The sequence below is a fragment of the Falco cherrug genome, chromosome 6 (genome assembly GCF_023634085.1).
Source record: "Falco cherrug isolate bFalChe1 chromosome 6, bFalChe1.pri, whole genome shotgun sequence".
NCBI lineage: Eukaryota > Metazoa > Chordata > Aves > Falconiformes > Falconidae > Falco > Falco cherrug.
The window spans coordinates 10,301,908-10,318,643 of NC_073702.1; the positions used below are offsets into that span (position 1 = coordinate 10,301,908).

Sequence of the window (16,736 nt, forward strand, 5' to 3'; positions counted from 1 at the left end):
GACATGAACAGCCATTTTCTCCAGGAGAATGCTGTGGAAAGGGTCTAAAAGGCTTTACTGAAGTCCAGGTAGACGAAATCCACAGCCTTTCCCTCATCCACTAAAAGCCTCACTAGAAGCTTCAGAGGATCCAGAAATCAAAACGACGAAATGATTTTTACAAGGTAATGAGTGAAACTGACCTCACAGCTGACATCACAGGTTCAAACCATGTATGACGTACCTGTTTGTAGTCAAAGTGCAGTCAAGACACTCCATATCAAGACCATCAAGAAAGGCAACCAAATGGAATTGCCTGAATGAGTGAGAAGGACCAGATACAGCTGGAGAAGAAATGCACTGAGCAGTCATTTCCACTTAGTGCTTTTATTTAATTAACTTTCTTGAAGAAATTTCTTATTTTCTCAACAACATTCCCAAGAAACAGGCACAACCGAATTTAATGCAACCTGCTATAGATCATTAGGATTCATCCAGGTAATAAAAGAAAAAAAACACCCCAAACTTAATTAGATCAATTTAGATCAGTTGCTATAAAATCCATGGGTTTTGTTATTTGGCACATTTAAACCTATTAACCAGTTAATCAATTAGAGAAGAGGATAACATGAAATAGTTCTTAAGCGTGCTTCAAAGATACTTAAATCTTCTTATATTTTTTTCTTCTAATTCAAACACCTTCTGTGATCAAGAGCAGCACCTTTAAAGCCTTCCTCCAACTCTAGCCAAAATCCATCATCATTATTATTATTATTAATCTGTAACCTTGAAGATACATCTCCTTGTTCTTCCAAGGCCAAGGAAAAACATTTTCTTCTTGTACATCTTTACAGCTTTCCTCTATATGCTCATAGTACCAGCCACACAGAAATTCCGTGAAGCTTTAAACAAACCCTTTGCCAAACAAAAACCAGTAAGGATCATGTAATCACAAATGAAATATACACAATATTTACATGGAAAACAGACTACAGAATTCTTCAAGCTAGCAGAAAAAGCTGTAATACACAGTCACTGGAAACAGAGGTCACACAGACTAGAAACAAGCACTATTTTAAACAAAGACCATCAATCATTTTAAAATCTTATGTAGAATTACTTTTAACCAATAACATGGATTTCAAATTAGGACTAGATTATTTTTTTTCTTCTTAGTTCAGTATTTCTCAGTCTGATTTCCAAGACATCACACCCAGTCTGCAAAGCAGCTACCTTTTTTATTTACTTGTAGTACATACACAGACACAGCCAAAGGTAAGTGCTAGTGCCCTCTGCCAGAAATACTTCAAGGTCAATTCCTGGGCTGGTTTCAGCATTTGCAGATATTGCAGTACTCAGAAATGTCAATCATGTCAATCAAAAGGTCTAGGACACAGTTCAAAAAGCCACATGCAAAGTCTTGGGATAAAAACATTTAATTAATGCATTTCTGATTACAAGCAAGACCCTCACAGTTGACTGCCAAACAGTGAACCATAAAACTGTCCCTGATTACTTTTTTTTTTTTTATGGAAAACTACACGTTACTAGTTTTAAAAGGATGGAAAATACAATTCTAAACCAAAGGGACTGATTAAAGCTGCAGAAAAGACTGCGCCGCTATTGAAGGAAAAATTGTGGGAACACGTGGAACTTATCACCAGCGGATCCACAAGAAGACAACCTGAGGACTCCCTTGCTCAGGGCTTTACAAAGCATCCTCTTCAGCTTTCTGGACTTCTGGTCTACAAAGTTCAAACTCAAATTCACTCAAGCACTCTATCTGGAACTCCAGTCTAGAGATCTTCAGCACCTCCTATATTCCAGCAAATATATTCTTTATTGCAGATGCACACAGTCCATATATCCCCTTGTAAATTCATCCAAAATTTGAGCTCCATAGAAGCTTAATTAGAGTGATCAGGAAATTCTACTCAGAAGTCTGATATGACCAATTCAAACTCCTCCTTGATATTGAAAACACAGAAATATTTCAAAACTGCTTTCAGGATGAGTATTTCTTCACACTGTCAAAGGATCTAAGCACTCTCTTGGAGGGCAGAGGGTTAATACTAAATTCCTCATAGATTTCCTGTATTTCCTCTCCGGAGTAAAAATCTTCCTCAGGGAAGAGTTTTTGGTTTTGAATTATTCATGGGAACTAGAAAACTACAAGCTTATGGGTGCCCAACATCATATGATTAGAGACCTTCTAAGGTCATCTTAGAAAAAATTCAAAACAGTGTAACAGAAAAAATTACGTGTAGAATCTGACTACAATGAAGAACTCAGAGGGTTAATTCAAGTCTGGCACTTCCTCAGGAACCAGAAAAGCCCAGTTCCTTTGCCTGGTGCTGAAACAGAGTGAGCAATAAACACATGGGGTTCACTTGGTGCTGAAACAGACCGAGGAATAAACACATGGGGCTCAGTCACCTTCCAGAGACCTGTATGAAGTCTTGAGGCAAGAACTCAAGAATAACTGAGTTCAAAAAGGAAAAGATAGTAAAAAGCAGCCCAAGTGACATAACTCACTGAACTAAAAAAAAGCCAAAACAAAACAAGAAAAAACACAATCAACACACAGACCCATTTTGCAAAATGCATCAACAGATGAATCAGTACCCTCGTCACACAACGTTAATGGAGACGCCACCTCTCTTTACAAAGACGCATATTCCACCCTTCACAATAGCATACTTGCCTTCAATTACAGGGATGTACACATTTCCTTTTATTGATTGAAGGACACAAGGTCTGAAAAATTATCTTATTATTTCTATTAATAAATAGAGGATATTTAAAAGAAGCACTCAACCATAGTTTAGAAGGCTGAACTATAAACGCAGAGTACATTTTTTGCCACAGTATCCCCCCAAAAACAAAAGCAGATGATCTTTCTTTCTTTGTACACAGAAAGAAAATTAGTAATATTAACCATCAACCTAACATTGCATTTTGGTACTGATGCTCTGTTAAAAGGAAGTTCCAGTTTCTGCTTTATTTAGGTAACTAGTAAAAAGAACTTTCTAGCTATAATGGTTTACTCTGACAAACTTTAAAAAAAAATATAAATGCTTTTTGAATAACTCCATTAACTTGGAAACAACAAGGAAAACAAGAAATTAATCAAATGTCTTCTCAAATGCCTGCACAACCAGCAACAGCCATTTCCTATACTCCCTTCCCAGCCAAGGGTGAGACGTGCTGGCTAACCTCCCAGTGTTATGACCTGTGAAAGATACAGATCTAATTTTGCTAAAAGAAAAACACCACTGCATCTGGTCTGTTAAGAGATAATAAATATTTAATATTGTTTTTAGAAGTGACAATTTACCAAAATTTGCTGATGTTCAAGTTTAAGCGCACAAAAGAGAAGCATAGATATATTTCAAAGGTTATCAAACAAGTATTTGGTTTTCCAGCTTCCACTCTGTAAGAGTCATTCAAGTTTTACTGGATGCTGTAATTTAACTCATTTCTTCATGCGTCCAGCAACCTGCACTGTGTGATGATCCTCCTCTGATATGGAACCTTTTGACATAATTCTAGAAATACAGAGTGTGCCCTGCAGTAGCAGCCTAGGAAGCCCTAATGCACCAGGTGTGGCTCCAGAGGCAGATCCTGAGCCACCCTGGAAGTGCCCTCAGAGTGACGCAGCCTCCCTGCAGAGCCTTTGCTGCTGTGGGTCTCGACTACTTTTACACTGAAAAACACAAGGGAAGGGAGGGACTCATTTTCCGCTTGGCCTGCCCTTCTGTTATAGCAGTGCAATAAAAGATAGGCCTTGACTGTAGCGAATGACTTTCATCTTTGATAACCGGCTTCTTCCCTTTCTCTTGACATCCTATAATTTCTGTCTTCTCCCAGCCTCAAATTGCTTTTTTTCTTCTCTCTAGAGAAAACTTTTTTTTTTTTGCTCTCTAGACAGAAACACGTTTATTGTGAAAACTGTCAGCTATCAGCAAGTCAAAGAACACAGAAACGGCAGGATCACTGAAGCTACCGAGGAAAAAACATAGCAGCAGAAAGCGCCAATCCTAGAAAATCACCGCTGGTGCTATTCCATGTAAGAAAAACTCCTTGAAATGCTCTTGACAGCTTTTGTTTTTGAGGAACTCCTGGAGGCCAGGAGCCTTCCATCCTGCCAGGGGAGCAGTGCTGGTCCTGCACCGTGCCATGCCTCTGAGCCCAGCTAGCCAGCGAGGCTCTGCCTGGAAGGTGAACCACATCTCCTCAGCCTCCTCCATGCAGCATGACCAGAGCTCGGCAGCCACTGTTCCAGATCATGCTTTCCCTACATCACATGGCTGCTTCTGCTTACACCACCCTGGTCATCATCAGCATTAATAATTTTGTACCACTGGTTGTTACTCTCCTTCTCAAGTCCTTCTACTCTAAACTTCCTCCCTCTTACACATTAAGCTGCACCTAAAATTACCTTGTAAAGCAGATCTTCATCTCAATGCAACAGTATTCCCCTCACTTCCATTTTTCCCCAAAACAGGAAAACAGATTGCTGCTTTGGTCTAGGAATCTAGTGAACCCACATGCATTTTTTGGTGGCAAATGGCATAGGGCTTTCTTTGCTAGGGTGCTCCTGAAACGGTGACATGGTGCTTCTGCTGACCCAGAACAAGATCAGTGCGACGCCATCCGGTGCAAAGACCCCTGTGAGTAGTCAAAGCTAGGAGCAGAACAGCAACCCACAACAGCCTGCAACAACAACAACAAAACTCCTTCCTTCCTGCTGATTTGCATGGGGAGCGAGCACACTCGACTGCAGGGCTTCCCAGGCTCTGCTGTGCACACATAAGCAAAGTTTGCTGCGAGAGGAGTGTCCCCCACAGCAAATGCGTCCTCCACTTCACTCTCCCAACCTCTGGTTGACGAGCAAGGTTAATTGTAGGTTGACAGCTTCCAAGTAATTACAGCCATTCCCAATCCAGTGCTTAGTGGTATGACATTGGTCATGCTCAACAAGGGAAGGCAGAGTAGAGAAAAATATGAATTTTTATTAAAACTCTTTCCAGTTTTCAAATTCTGCTTGTACCAGATGTTCTGCCCTATATCTCTCCACTGCCTTTCTCACTAGACACCAAAACTGGCTGCCAAGTAAATAAAAAACCAGCATCTCTTTCATCCTCAGAAAACCGTACTGAAGGAGCCAGTTTTACTTGCTCTATTGTACAAACTCCATTTGCAATCTGTCTTGGTATATGCAGTCCACAAAGAGCATGCGAAGCTGCATGCTCATTTGTAGGACTGACGCCATGCAAATCCTTCTCATTTCCAGCAAGTTGTGAAACACAAAAGGCAGGATATCCTGCAAGTAACAAAGTAAAAGAAAAAAGAAAAAATGAAAAAAAAAAAAAGGGGGGGGGGGGGGCGGGGAAGAAGGCGGCAGGTGTCCTGACTTACGCAGGGCTTCTTCAAGGGCAGCAGCTGATTCTGAAAAATGAAGTCTGATTCAGAGGAAGCCACCCACAAATACCTGCACTGGAAGCACCAAGGACCCAGATCACAACTCCACTGCAGCCTGGATCCCAGAGTGATCCGGGAGACAAACAATGGACAAGACACAATGCAACCCAGGAAGCCAATCCAGGTGACACGCTAACAGCATACACTGGAGTATTCATTACATTTTACACTTCAGTGAACTCAAAATGCTATCACATGCATCTGGGTCAAAATTTGACTGCCATTCCATCCAACAGTACAAAGAGGTACTATCAGCTATCACCAAACCAAGGTCTACATCTCACCTATGACTCGCTACAGCCTGAAGCACCCAAGCTCCACACCAAGCCATTCCTGTCCCAGCTGGGTCAGGGGCCTTGGAGAGGAGAGCCCTGATACCTGAAAAAAGAGGAAATCCTCCCTCAGCTACAGGAAGATCTTTAAAAAAACCCTTTGCTCTTCTCCCACATTTTCTTCTTGTTGGGATGGGAATATATGTAAAGACCTTGACAAAGGTACAATAATAGAGAAGGCACTTTAGTTTTTCTAACTTACCTAAGTACTAGTACAAGCTTGTAGCTTATATTAAAAGTTCAGCATAGCCCAAACACTTGCAGGAGATGCTTAAGGGAAGTGGTGATGTGGCAGAAAAAAAAGGAAAAAACCACCCTCCTTTTTTCAACAGCAGTAACCTGAAGACTGCTAAGACATGCGCTTCAAAAACTAACAGCCCCACACAAACATAAAACTTTGTTTAAATGCTTGCTAACATCACTACGCCAATTCCTCACAACATAAAATTGTTTTTCCTACAAACGTGGCTACTATTTCATATTTGACTTGGTTCTCCTGTATCTTCAGGTGTATGGTAGTTAGACGGCTTTTCAAACTGAAGCAAAGGCCTGAAAAAAGTAAAATTAAATACTCGGAAAAAATCCTGTATTTATCACACAGATGTGCTTACCATATTGTCAGACCGGAGACTACCTGTTAAGAGTTTTGTTGGTTTGCCTGCCTATAAGATGTTCATCAAAAAAATTAGGCCATGAATTTAAAATGGAGTAGCTGATCACAATAAAAACAAAGCCACACAAGTCTCATGGACAGCTGTGTCTTGCCCATTCAAATTTCTCCATAAAGCAGCTGCAGTGGAGGAAGTAACAGATCCTTTTGAGAAGGCTGCTATCTTACCTGGATCCCCTCAAAACTCCCTGGCCATTTCCAAAAAGACAACTGATGGAAATAAAGAGAAGCTGCTAGAGAGAACACACAGAGTCCTAGGAAAACATGAGCCAATTAGCTTTCATTAATTATAACTAACCACAGTTCAGCACACCTTCTGTTGTTGCTCCTAAACCTTTATCTGTCTTGGGGTGAAATACTTTGCCAAAATTGTGAGGCCTCATGCTCTTCTTACACCCACGGCAGGCACACCCAGGGTCAGTGCCTAGGCATGTATAGGGATCAGGCAGCATCTTCCAGCTGAGGATAAAAATATGGCTTTGAAGTCCAGCCCGGGCATGGTAGGAAGAGCAACCCTGATGCTACCCTGTTTTGCCTCCAAGCAGCCAAGCCAGCATTTTTCTTCCACTACAGGTGTTCCCTCTTGAATCTGCTGGGGTCCCTTTGGTCCTCTCAGCTCCCCAGCCTTTCCCACCTTGGCGTCATCCTTCAGCCTTCTTCTGTTCCTGAAGGAGCTCACATCATACTCCTCCTCCTCCTCCTCCTGGTAGTTTCTGTCTCCCCTGCTTCTAACTCCTCCCTAGGGCTAAAGCAGCAGAGTCACTAAGCAAACACGCCAGCAACATAAAGTGGCCTTTGTCCGCCCTCTTCCCTCCCACAGGGGTTTGTAAAGAAACCAGGATTAACACAGAAAACAACTCATCTCAAACTGCCAGTTTCTTTGAAACTATGCAAATTTCCACTTCCATCTGATGCACTCAAGCAGTCAGTACTTATTACTTAGATGAATTCCTATTTTTTTAGTAAAAAACAAAAATTAAAAAAAAAATCAGGAATAGAGCTGCATTTTTTTAATGAGATAAAGAAAAATAAAATTCTCCTGCTACAGAGCTCAGTAACTGATCCAGGACCGTAACAGAAGGGTTTGCAACAGAAGCTGCAAAGAGAAATTTAAAATAAAGTTTATGAACCAGCCTAATATCTCAAATATCTGCCTACTACCATGAATAAACACACAACTCAACAGATGCAAAGAAGCTGAACCCCAACGCTCATTAAAAAAAGTACTTTCCATTCCAAGCTAAAAGAAATCTGATATAATATTTTAAAAAATACATACAGGTATGAAAAATTTTGAAAGGTTGCAAGGATTTAGAATGAAATAAAATAATACGTAAGAGTATAAGGTCAACATATTATTTATATTTATCATTGCTGCTTTGGTGTTGAATATCTATAATTATAATTTAGCACGTAACACAGAAATACCCATAGTATTAGATGCCGCGTCATCAAAAGACGGCATTTTCATTTACAATAGGAAAGACTGTTACAGATCCAAGAAAAGCAGCTACTTGGTCCACAGCACTGCAAAAGCCATGTTCTGTGGGTGTTGACCTTTTGAGCAAGACATGACTTGTAAGCATGATAACAGGCTAAGAGACTTTATGGCTAAGATTCCTCTCCCTAGGTTAGTAAGAAATAATGTTTTTCTTTGGAGGAATGTAGAACTCCAAAGCAAAACATAAAATCTAAGATTTGTTTCAGATTACCATCAGAATATGATACAAAACATATTTTAACAAGCATCCTTCCCCTATGCAAAGCTTAAAATTTTTTCTTCTATAAATGATCTAGAAGAATACTAAGGTGTTACACCACTTTTTCAAAAGCCCATAATGTATCTCCAAACACCTAAATAAAAAAAATATTTTAATATATGACATCCATGCAGTGAACCAAAAACTATCTCAAGGTCCATATAATCTGACATTGAGTGTCTGACCACGACTAATTTCAGCTGCTTGAGAAGATGCCAGAGTACTGTAATAGGATTACAGTTGAAGATGAAGATCACCACACCGCCTCTGGAACTTCTGTGTCTTCTGTACACTTGCAGTTAAATGCTTTGTTCCCAACAGTTCCAATTCAAGACAACTATGACAGACAAGCCCATTTCTCTTCTGTTTCCCATGAACTTTGAAATTTGAAACAATGTTCTTAAACAGTTCAGTTACTGAAATCTGTAAAAAACATTAAAGTCTCCAAGAAACTTTTTCTGCAGCAAAGAGCATACAAGGACAATGAAGCGATGATACAACATGCACATATATTCCCACAAATGAATACATAGCTGTCAAGTCTATTTTAAAAGAAAAAATTAAAAGAGGAAGAGAAAACAGGCCTGGCAGCATGCTCACCAAAAGGCAACCCAAAAAGTACGACGAAAGGAGAAACAGCATCCTCATAACACTCCTTGCAGCACAGCAGAGATACAACATGCTTCAGATTGCCATTTGTGTACCAGGCACCTGCCAAAAAGGCTTGCTTCATGAACACCGCGAAGCCTTTAAAGCAATCAGCAAACACTGCAAAAATAACAACTTATTAGGAGCCCATAAAACGAGACAAAGATTTATCTCATTAGTTTTCCTATTTTTGTAAAGGATCACAGGTAAGAAAAAAAAACAAACACAAAAAAACCCCAAAAAACATAAAAGAGATTCTTCCCCACTCCCAAAACTACCACATGTACTAAATCCAAGTATTATCTTTACGCAGTAATAACAGCCCATGTCTTCTTAGGGCCCTCTGAAGTCCGTGATCTTTTACAGTCCTTTCCAGTCCTACTGTTATTACTCTGACATTCCCTACATACACTCTTTATGTCCACATTTCTCTCTGCAACAGGGCTATTGGAGGTGTTTGTGTACCTTTTGGTAGAGGCAACAAAGGGTTACACAGGTTTAAGAGACTGCAAAAAATGCTGTAGTTTTCTAAGAGAGGGTGGGCTGAAAGGGTAACAGCTTACCACCCCGAGAAGGGTAAACCTTTCACCTGCCTCCCCTTCATTTTTGCTCCTCGCTACATGTTCCTGCTGCCCCACTGCATAAGCTCGGACATGCGTGATGTCCCTCTGCAGCAAGGATAGGGAGAAAGGTGATGGGCAGCGGCACTGCCGGGAAGGGAGCAGAGGGGAAGGTGCAGCCGTGAAAAGATTTCCTCTTTTCAGGGGACCAGCTGGTAATTACCTCAGTCCAACTACTCACAAAACTGCAAACCTAGAAAATAATTGAAATTGAAGTTCCTAAAAATATTTGTCAGATTGTTCATTCCTGAATGCTTTGAGTGCTGTCCTGGAAACTCTGCGGTACGTAAAAGCAGGGCCCAAAGCACAGGAGGTTACCGCACACCATTAAACATCAAACCAGCAGAGCAGCTACAGGGCATCCCCCTCCCAAAACTCTTCAGTGCCCCCGCTGAAACGCAGAGTGCCACTGTGGGCAGATTCACAGGTTCATGCTATGCCTGAACACAGAGACACCCAGCCAAGAAAAAGGATGATGGAGCAAAACAGCCAGCCTTTACCACGGAGGATTTCAGGAAAGACTTTGCTATCACCTCCGCAACTATACAGCGGGTGCGATGGGCTGCACTTGAATAAATCAGGGAAGAACAAAGCACAGATGGGAACTCAGAAGGGGTGTCATCACCCCACTGCAGACACGGCCTCCCTCACAGTCGTGCCAGAGGACTGGAGAAGTACGCGTTTCCCTCCCATGGGCAGCTTCTTCTGGAACAGGGCTGTTGCACTATCACCTTTCAGTCAGGTTGCTTTGGATCTGGGTCACTAAGAACTAACCTGAGATGACCAAAACCGGCTGGGTGTCACAGCAACAAAGAGGGCAGAGCACATGAGAGGGACAGACTTCCGGACCATATAAATCACAAGCTGGACTAGCTCAAAATACAAAACGTAACGATACTTACACAATTTCAGATCAGGCCTGAAGGATCCACAGAAACACTTAGATACAATTCCCAAAGTTTCTGCTACCGATATAGCCAGAGATCTTGCTGATATTCAAGAGATTTTGTGAACCACTGACTTTGTTACATTCCCTGCTTCGATTTCCCTGCCCCCCCCCAAATTTCAAATGAGTCTGCTAAATCTTGTTAATGACAAAGAAAACAAGTTTGTTCACAAATCATTATCCACTACATAAATAATACTCTTAATTTGTCTGTTCACAAAATAAATTCAGCAAGCTCTTTCAAAGCATACTGCTTGGGAAAAAAAAAAAAAAAAAAAACCACGAAAGAAAAGTTTTATGTTAAAAAAGGCCTTTTGTTGAGCATTTGCAAATCCAGGGTTCACGCAGACTTCCAGCTGAAAACTCTTGGAATTTCTCCATTGATTTTTCTGAGAGCAGACCAAAGCCCAGAAGGTGCACATACAGACACAGCCACCGCAGCTCCAGCAGGGCTCACGACACCTCCGTTCAGCACTGCCAGGGCTGGATCCCAGTTTGAAGACTGGCCCCATTCTGCCTTTACCACTCGGAGATCAGGTGAGCACAGCAGCAGGAGCACTGTGAGCGGCACATACGAAAAGTTGAGTTTTAACTCCAGATGTCTCATCCATCTGTCATTCCCTGGAGCAAGCAGAAACTACCCGTCATCCACCCACTTGCAGAATGAGAAGCATTCAGCTGACCAGGAAAGACCCCTGGCTTGACAGAACTGCTTTGGGAGTGGTGTAAACCCTGGGTACGGCCTGCAGCACAGCCACAGCAGCACCCGGCTAACCCAGCGTTCGCGCATGCTGTGCTGCTGACAGCAGCTGCAATACAGCTCACAGAGCTCCAGCATGCCTACAGGAGCGGCAGCCAGCACCGTGCCCGCAGGGTAAATGCCACCTGGCCACAACTCGCTCCCTTTTCACCAGAAAATCTTAGTCTGCTCCCAAACCACCACACCAAGCAGTCCACAGGTGGCAACAGGCTTTGCCTTTGAGCTGCGGCACGCAGCACAGTGGCAGGACCGAACCAAACCCGCCGTTCCTGGCCAAATCACCCTCTGCTCTCTTCTTGCATGCTGTTCACAACAGAAAAAGCATAAACTAGCTTTGGCTAAATCAATTTTTTTAACTGGTGTTCTAAGATAGTCGCTTACTGAAAGACAGAATCAGCATGCTCTTTCCAACAGAACATATACTATTAACTATGTATGGTCATTACTTACAGAAATCATACTACCAGAGATTAAAGAGCCCAGGGATTTCTTCTTCTTGCCATCAGAACCTTAGCAAAAACCATGAAGGGTGCTGATACTTCACATTTAGCTTCACAAAACTGACAACTCTAGGGGAAAAAAAAAAGTTTCATCCCCAGGATCTTCCTGAGTGTTCTTTGTATTATTATAGTGTCTACCAATACTTAAAGAATGTAAGTCTCAGTCACCAGTATTTACTACAAACATCACAGTTATTCCAAGAAACAGCAAAGCAAAACACTAAATAGATGGCATACTATGTTAAAATGTTGTCATTTTTCTCTTCCCCTGAGTACTTTAAAAAACGGATTAAAAATGAGGGTATCTAAAGAAACATACACCACTTAACAAGTCTGACTTCTTTTTTCTTTTTTTTTAATAGACTGACAGTTCTTTAAAAGCGTTTCAGAACAGAAGATGCTGTAACATTTGGACAGAGGTTATGAAGCCACATACAGTATATACTAAAATAGATGATGAATACCTCAGGTGTCCCTCTCATTTTCCTGGTTTAAATCACAATACGATCCTACACCTACACTTCCTAAGGGATTACAGGCTGCGCTCCTAAACCACAACATTTTGCTGTCAAACGCAATAGTTTGCTGCAACACTATTTTAAAACCAAATGCATTAAGCTGTGACATCAGATGACCAACAATAATTGAAAGATTCTAGGTCTTTATCACGGAAACTGCATTTCTTTTGAGTACTAAAATTACTCTTTCCACATCAACTCAGGCCAGAATACAGACAGCACCTGACAAAATCATCACGTTCAACCCCCTGCACGAGAACAAGTAAAATAGTCATGAGGAAAGTCTTTAATATATCCTTAACACAAGTCCTATTATGACTTTCAAAAACCTTTGCAAAAAGAAGATTGTGCAACCTCAGCTTGCTCCATTTTTCCCCAAAGCATATCAGACTAAGAACTACATCAAAATTCTGACACAAATTAGTTTTACCTTTTTCAGTATAGTCACTGGCAGGACACAAAGCACTAATTTTAAGACTATAGCATCTTCTTGTCCCCTCATCTCATCCTCTTTCTGCTGGAAGTGAACTTGTCCAGCCTTTGTAGAACACACTTCCCAAACACACATGGTCTCTGTAGACGATACTTTCCAAACCCTTCCTAAACCTTGACGACCATTTCTGCCGGATTGTGACATTTGCATTTATCTTTTTAAGGGCTGTGGCCAAAACTGAACGCATTATTCTGTTAACTTAGGTTTCACTAGTAAGAAAAGTTAAATGATAAACTTCAACAGCACTGCATCTCACTGTTTACCACGATCCCCCATAACCCTCAGATCTGCTTCCACGGTGCTGCTGCCAAGCTGACTTTACCTATCTGCATTATGGGACCTCCTTCCTGGAAACAGTATAAGATATACTTATTAAATTATTATATTATTACAATGAATACAGTCATTGAATACATCACAGATCTCTTGCCTTCCAAAACAGAGCTTCAAAAATAAGGCCTGAAACGCCTCCTTGGTCTCCTTCAGACTCTGTGCTAATTCTGTTGATCAAAGACATCAATGAAAACACAAAGGTGCCTGAACTGGCCCCAGCACCACTTAAGCTGACTTTCCAGTTTGATGGCAACTCATAAGCACTTAGTGAGAATAATCACCCAGAGCTGCTATCTCTAGACTTGGTCTCTTTGGCTCCGCTGTTCTCAAACACTTCAGATGAATAAACAATTTTCCTAAGAGCAGCCCTACTGGGTCACACGGCTGGTCTGTTGTCTCCGATATGCTGCCTGAAGTAGTCAATGCCTAAAATTAATAAAAAAACCTGGTAATTACTTGACGGTACTTTCCCAGTATATTCTCCCAGGCTTAACGTGACCCCCTGAACCACAAGAGGTACTCTGTAAAAGTCAGCCTTAGTGGATTTTTCTTCCATCAATTTGTCCAGCTGCTTTTCGAGCCCCTGTAAACTTTCAACATCCACACGCTTCAGAAAGGATTTCCAGGGCTTAACTAACTAAGCACTGGGTCAAAACCCAAACACACTCCTTCTGTTCATTTTGAACGTGCCAGCTTAAACTGATGCTTCCACATTTTGTACTGAAGTGACAATAAATAGTCCCTACGCAATTTTGCCACACCACTCATGAGACTGTCAACATTTCTAAAACTTCAAAACTTTCCTCAGACCAGAATTATCAAATACCAAGAGAATATGAAGGTTAGATTAGGTCACAAAGCCTTCGCCACCCCTGCAGACCAGGCACAAGGAAGCACAGCTTCACCTTGCTTACAGGAACATTATGGTTAATGGGCCAAAATACCATCCCAGTATCAAAACAAAGGCGAATGCAATCCGGATCCAAAGGATGCAGTACTTAGTGCAGATTATACATGAATGCCCACTCGGGCTAGAAATGTGGGGGTGGGGAAATTACTTCAACTTACAATTTCTGCAAGCTAACACTGACGCGGTTTTAACTCAGAAAGCTATTGAGCCTTGCAGCAAATTTTACTGCCTTTATGTTCATGCCGCTGGCTTTATAGTTTCACAGTCAAGGGCATAACTGTACCATCACTGAATAGTTTATTAACTTACACGCATTAAAAGCGCATCCACTAAAAATACAGTCAAGCTAAATCCTAATTTCTGTTAGATAAAACTGCATTGCAAAGTTTCTAACTTGTGCTCTGACAATTTTTAGATTTACTCTCCCACCCCAACAATACTCAGATCTTTCTTTAGCAGTTATTTTATAAATAGCATGCTTTAAAACTGTGCTAACTTACAAGTCAGCTATATGGTATTTAAACAAATATCAGAAGAAGACATTTGCTTGTATTTTTAAATCTGCACAGAGATAATTTTAATCGTTAAATCATTTCTACTGTCATCAAGCTTTTTTCCCCAAGTACTCCCCTCCGTCTTGAAGAAAAAAGTACTGATGACACTTAACTCATGAGTTCACCTCTACCCTGTTAATTAGTCACATTTGCAACAGAAGGACTCAGCCCCACGGCCAACCTTTGTACTCCGATGGCTGTGAACCCAGTTCAGAGGCCGCTCCGCAGCCCAGCGATGCTCACTGAACTGTAAGAAACTGGATCGCCTCAAAGTTCCTTCCCTTCCGACAGCAAGACAGGACACGAGTCACGACGCACTGCTTCCCTCCACCTTTGTAAAAAAGGGCTGACAAGCAGCAATATTTAGGTGAAATACCATCCTTTTATACAATCTGTAATCAACTAAATTAGCCATCTCAAGCTTACAGGCCTCTGTGGGCATCAAGATTTACTAGGTTAGGAACCTGAGGGCCAAGTAGCAGGCAAGCATCAACAACAAATGCGCTGCACCGCAAGCTGTAGCCGAGCGATGGCCCATTCCCATTCAGGTGAGGAACCTTTTGGAGTTTCCCTGCTCGGTGAGGAACGCAGGTTACAGGAACCGGGTACCGCTTTTTGGTTGTACAGGCCATTCACATATGCTGCTCTCCAAAAACGCAGCCCGCATAAGCATTTACGCAAGAAATACTCCAAGAGAAAACACTTTCCAATCGCACTACTGGTCATACTGCGTTCAGCCAGTCCAGGCTGTAAAAAAATTATTTGCCGTGACAAGGATAATACTACAAGCACAGAGATGTTAATGAAACACGGAGAGGAGCGCAGCATAACTCATCATCCTCTGTAAAACACCATCCCTGCTAATGGGAAAAAAAATGAAAGAGGGGAAAAAAAACCCAACAACCAAACCACAGGAAAGGAATTCCCATGACAGTTCAGGGAAGGAAGTAAAGAAAAGCCACTGCAGACCGCTGCGCGCCCGGCTGGGAGGGCCCGGGGCCGCGCACCCACCACGGGCCGGGCTGGGGGATCCCCGCCCCAGCCGGGCGCTGCCCCGGGGCCGCCGGCGCTGCCCGAACCCGCAGACCCCGGCGCCGGGACACGCCTTGCGCCGCGCCGTCGGCGCCGGTACGTTTCCTTCGTTACCGCCGCCTGTAAGGTGAGAGTTACCGGGCGCAACAGCCGCCTCGCTCCCTCCCTCCCCGGCGCCCCCGCCCCGAGCAGCCCTTGAAGAAGCACCGGCCGCTGCAGCTCGCGTCTGCTGCCGGAGGCCGCCTGCCCCGCAGAGCCCCGCTCCCCTCCACGAAGCCTCCGGAGAACGCCCCGCCGGGGAGCCGATCGCACCTGCCGCCGGGCCGGGCCGCGCCGCCCCGCGGTCGGGCGGGAGGCGACGGGGCAGCGCGTCGCGGCCGGGCCGGGCGGGAGGGGTTGCGGAGGGGCGGCGAGGGCAGCCCAGGGCCCGCCGCGCCGCGTCCTTACCTGCTGCGGCCGCCCTCGGCGCCCGGCTGCCAGCCCTGCCGCCGCCGCCGCTGCTGCGCTGCTCTGCGCCGCCGCCCGGCACGGCACGGCACGGCCCGCCCGGGACGTCACCGCCACAGGGGCAGGCCGGGGGCGGGGGCTGCGCCGGCGAGCGCGGCGGGAGGGGGAGGCCCTGGGAGCTGGGAAGCCGGGGCCCGTCCCGCCGCCCTTCGCTCCGCACCGGCGTTGCCTGACGGGGAGGCCCAGCCTGCCGCCTGCCCCGGGGCTCCCCGCGGCCGCCCCGGCCGGTGCGGGCAGGGCCGGGCCCGGTGCCCCCCGGGCGGCCCGACCCCGCGGCCTGCGCCCTGCCGGCCCGGCGGTGTTGTTCACGGGCGGGCTCCGGGCTGCTCTGGGAGACGCTGGATTTTTTCCTTCATTTTTTCACCCACCCGGTCACGTCAAGGGTCAGGTTTGGGGTGATCTTTGTCTTTATAAACCACGGCCCCCTAAGGAAAGGTGCAGCGCAGGTGGCAGCTGCGGCCGCGGGCAGAGCTGGGAGGGCAGGGGCGGTGTGACCCCGCGGGGGCCCGGGCCCGGGGCCCTGCCCGGGCGGATCTCACACGGGCGGGAGCGGCCACGGTCACGGCCCCGCTCCCTGGAGGAGCAGCACCTGCCAGCCCAGCCCTCTCCCCGCGGCTCGCAGGAGGCCGCGCAGTGCCGGGCCGCCTCCCCGCCGGCCTCCGTGGCAGCTCCGCGGGGTTCCCCTGGCAC

The 16,736-nt window shown here is 44.4% G+C and overlaps 1 protein-coding gene across 4 annotated transcripts in view; it reads right to left on the bottom strand.

Annotated features, from left to right (window-relative positions):
* MYO6 (myosin VI) overlaps positions 1-16,073 on the bottom strand; it is a 118,588-nt gene extending 102,515 nt beyond the window's left edge. For all 4 annotated transcript variants that reach the window (XM_055714039.1, XM_055714038.1, XM_055714037.1 and 1 more), the window contains exon 1: positions 15,987-16,073. The gene's annotated coding sequence lies outside the window, so the exon portion shown is untranslated. The remainder of the gene's footprint in view (positions 1-15,986) is intronic.
* Between the last annotated feature and the right edge of the window lie 663 nt (positions 16,074-16,736).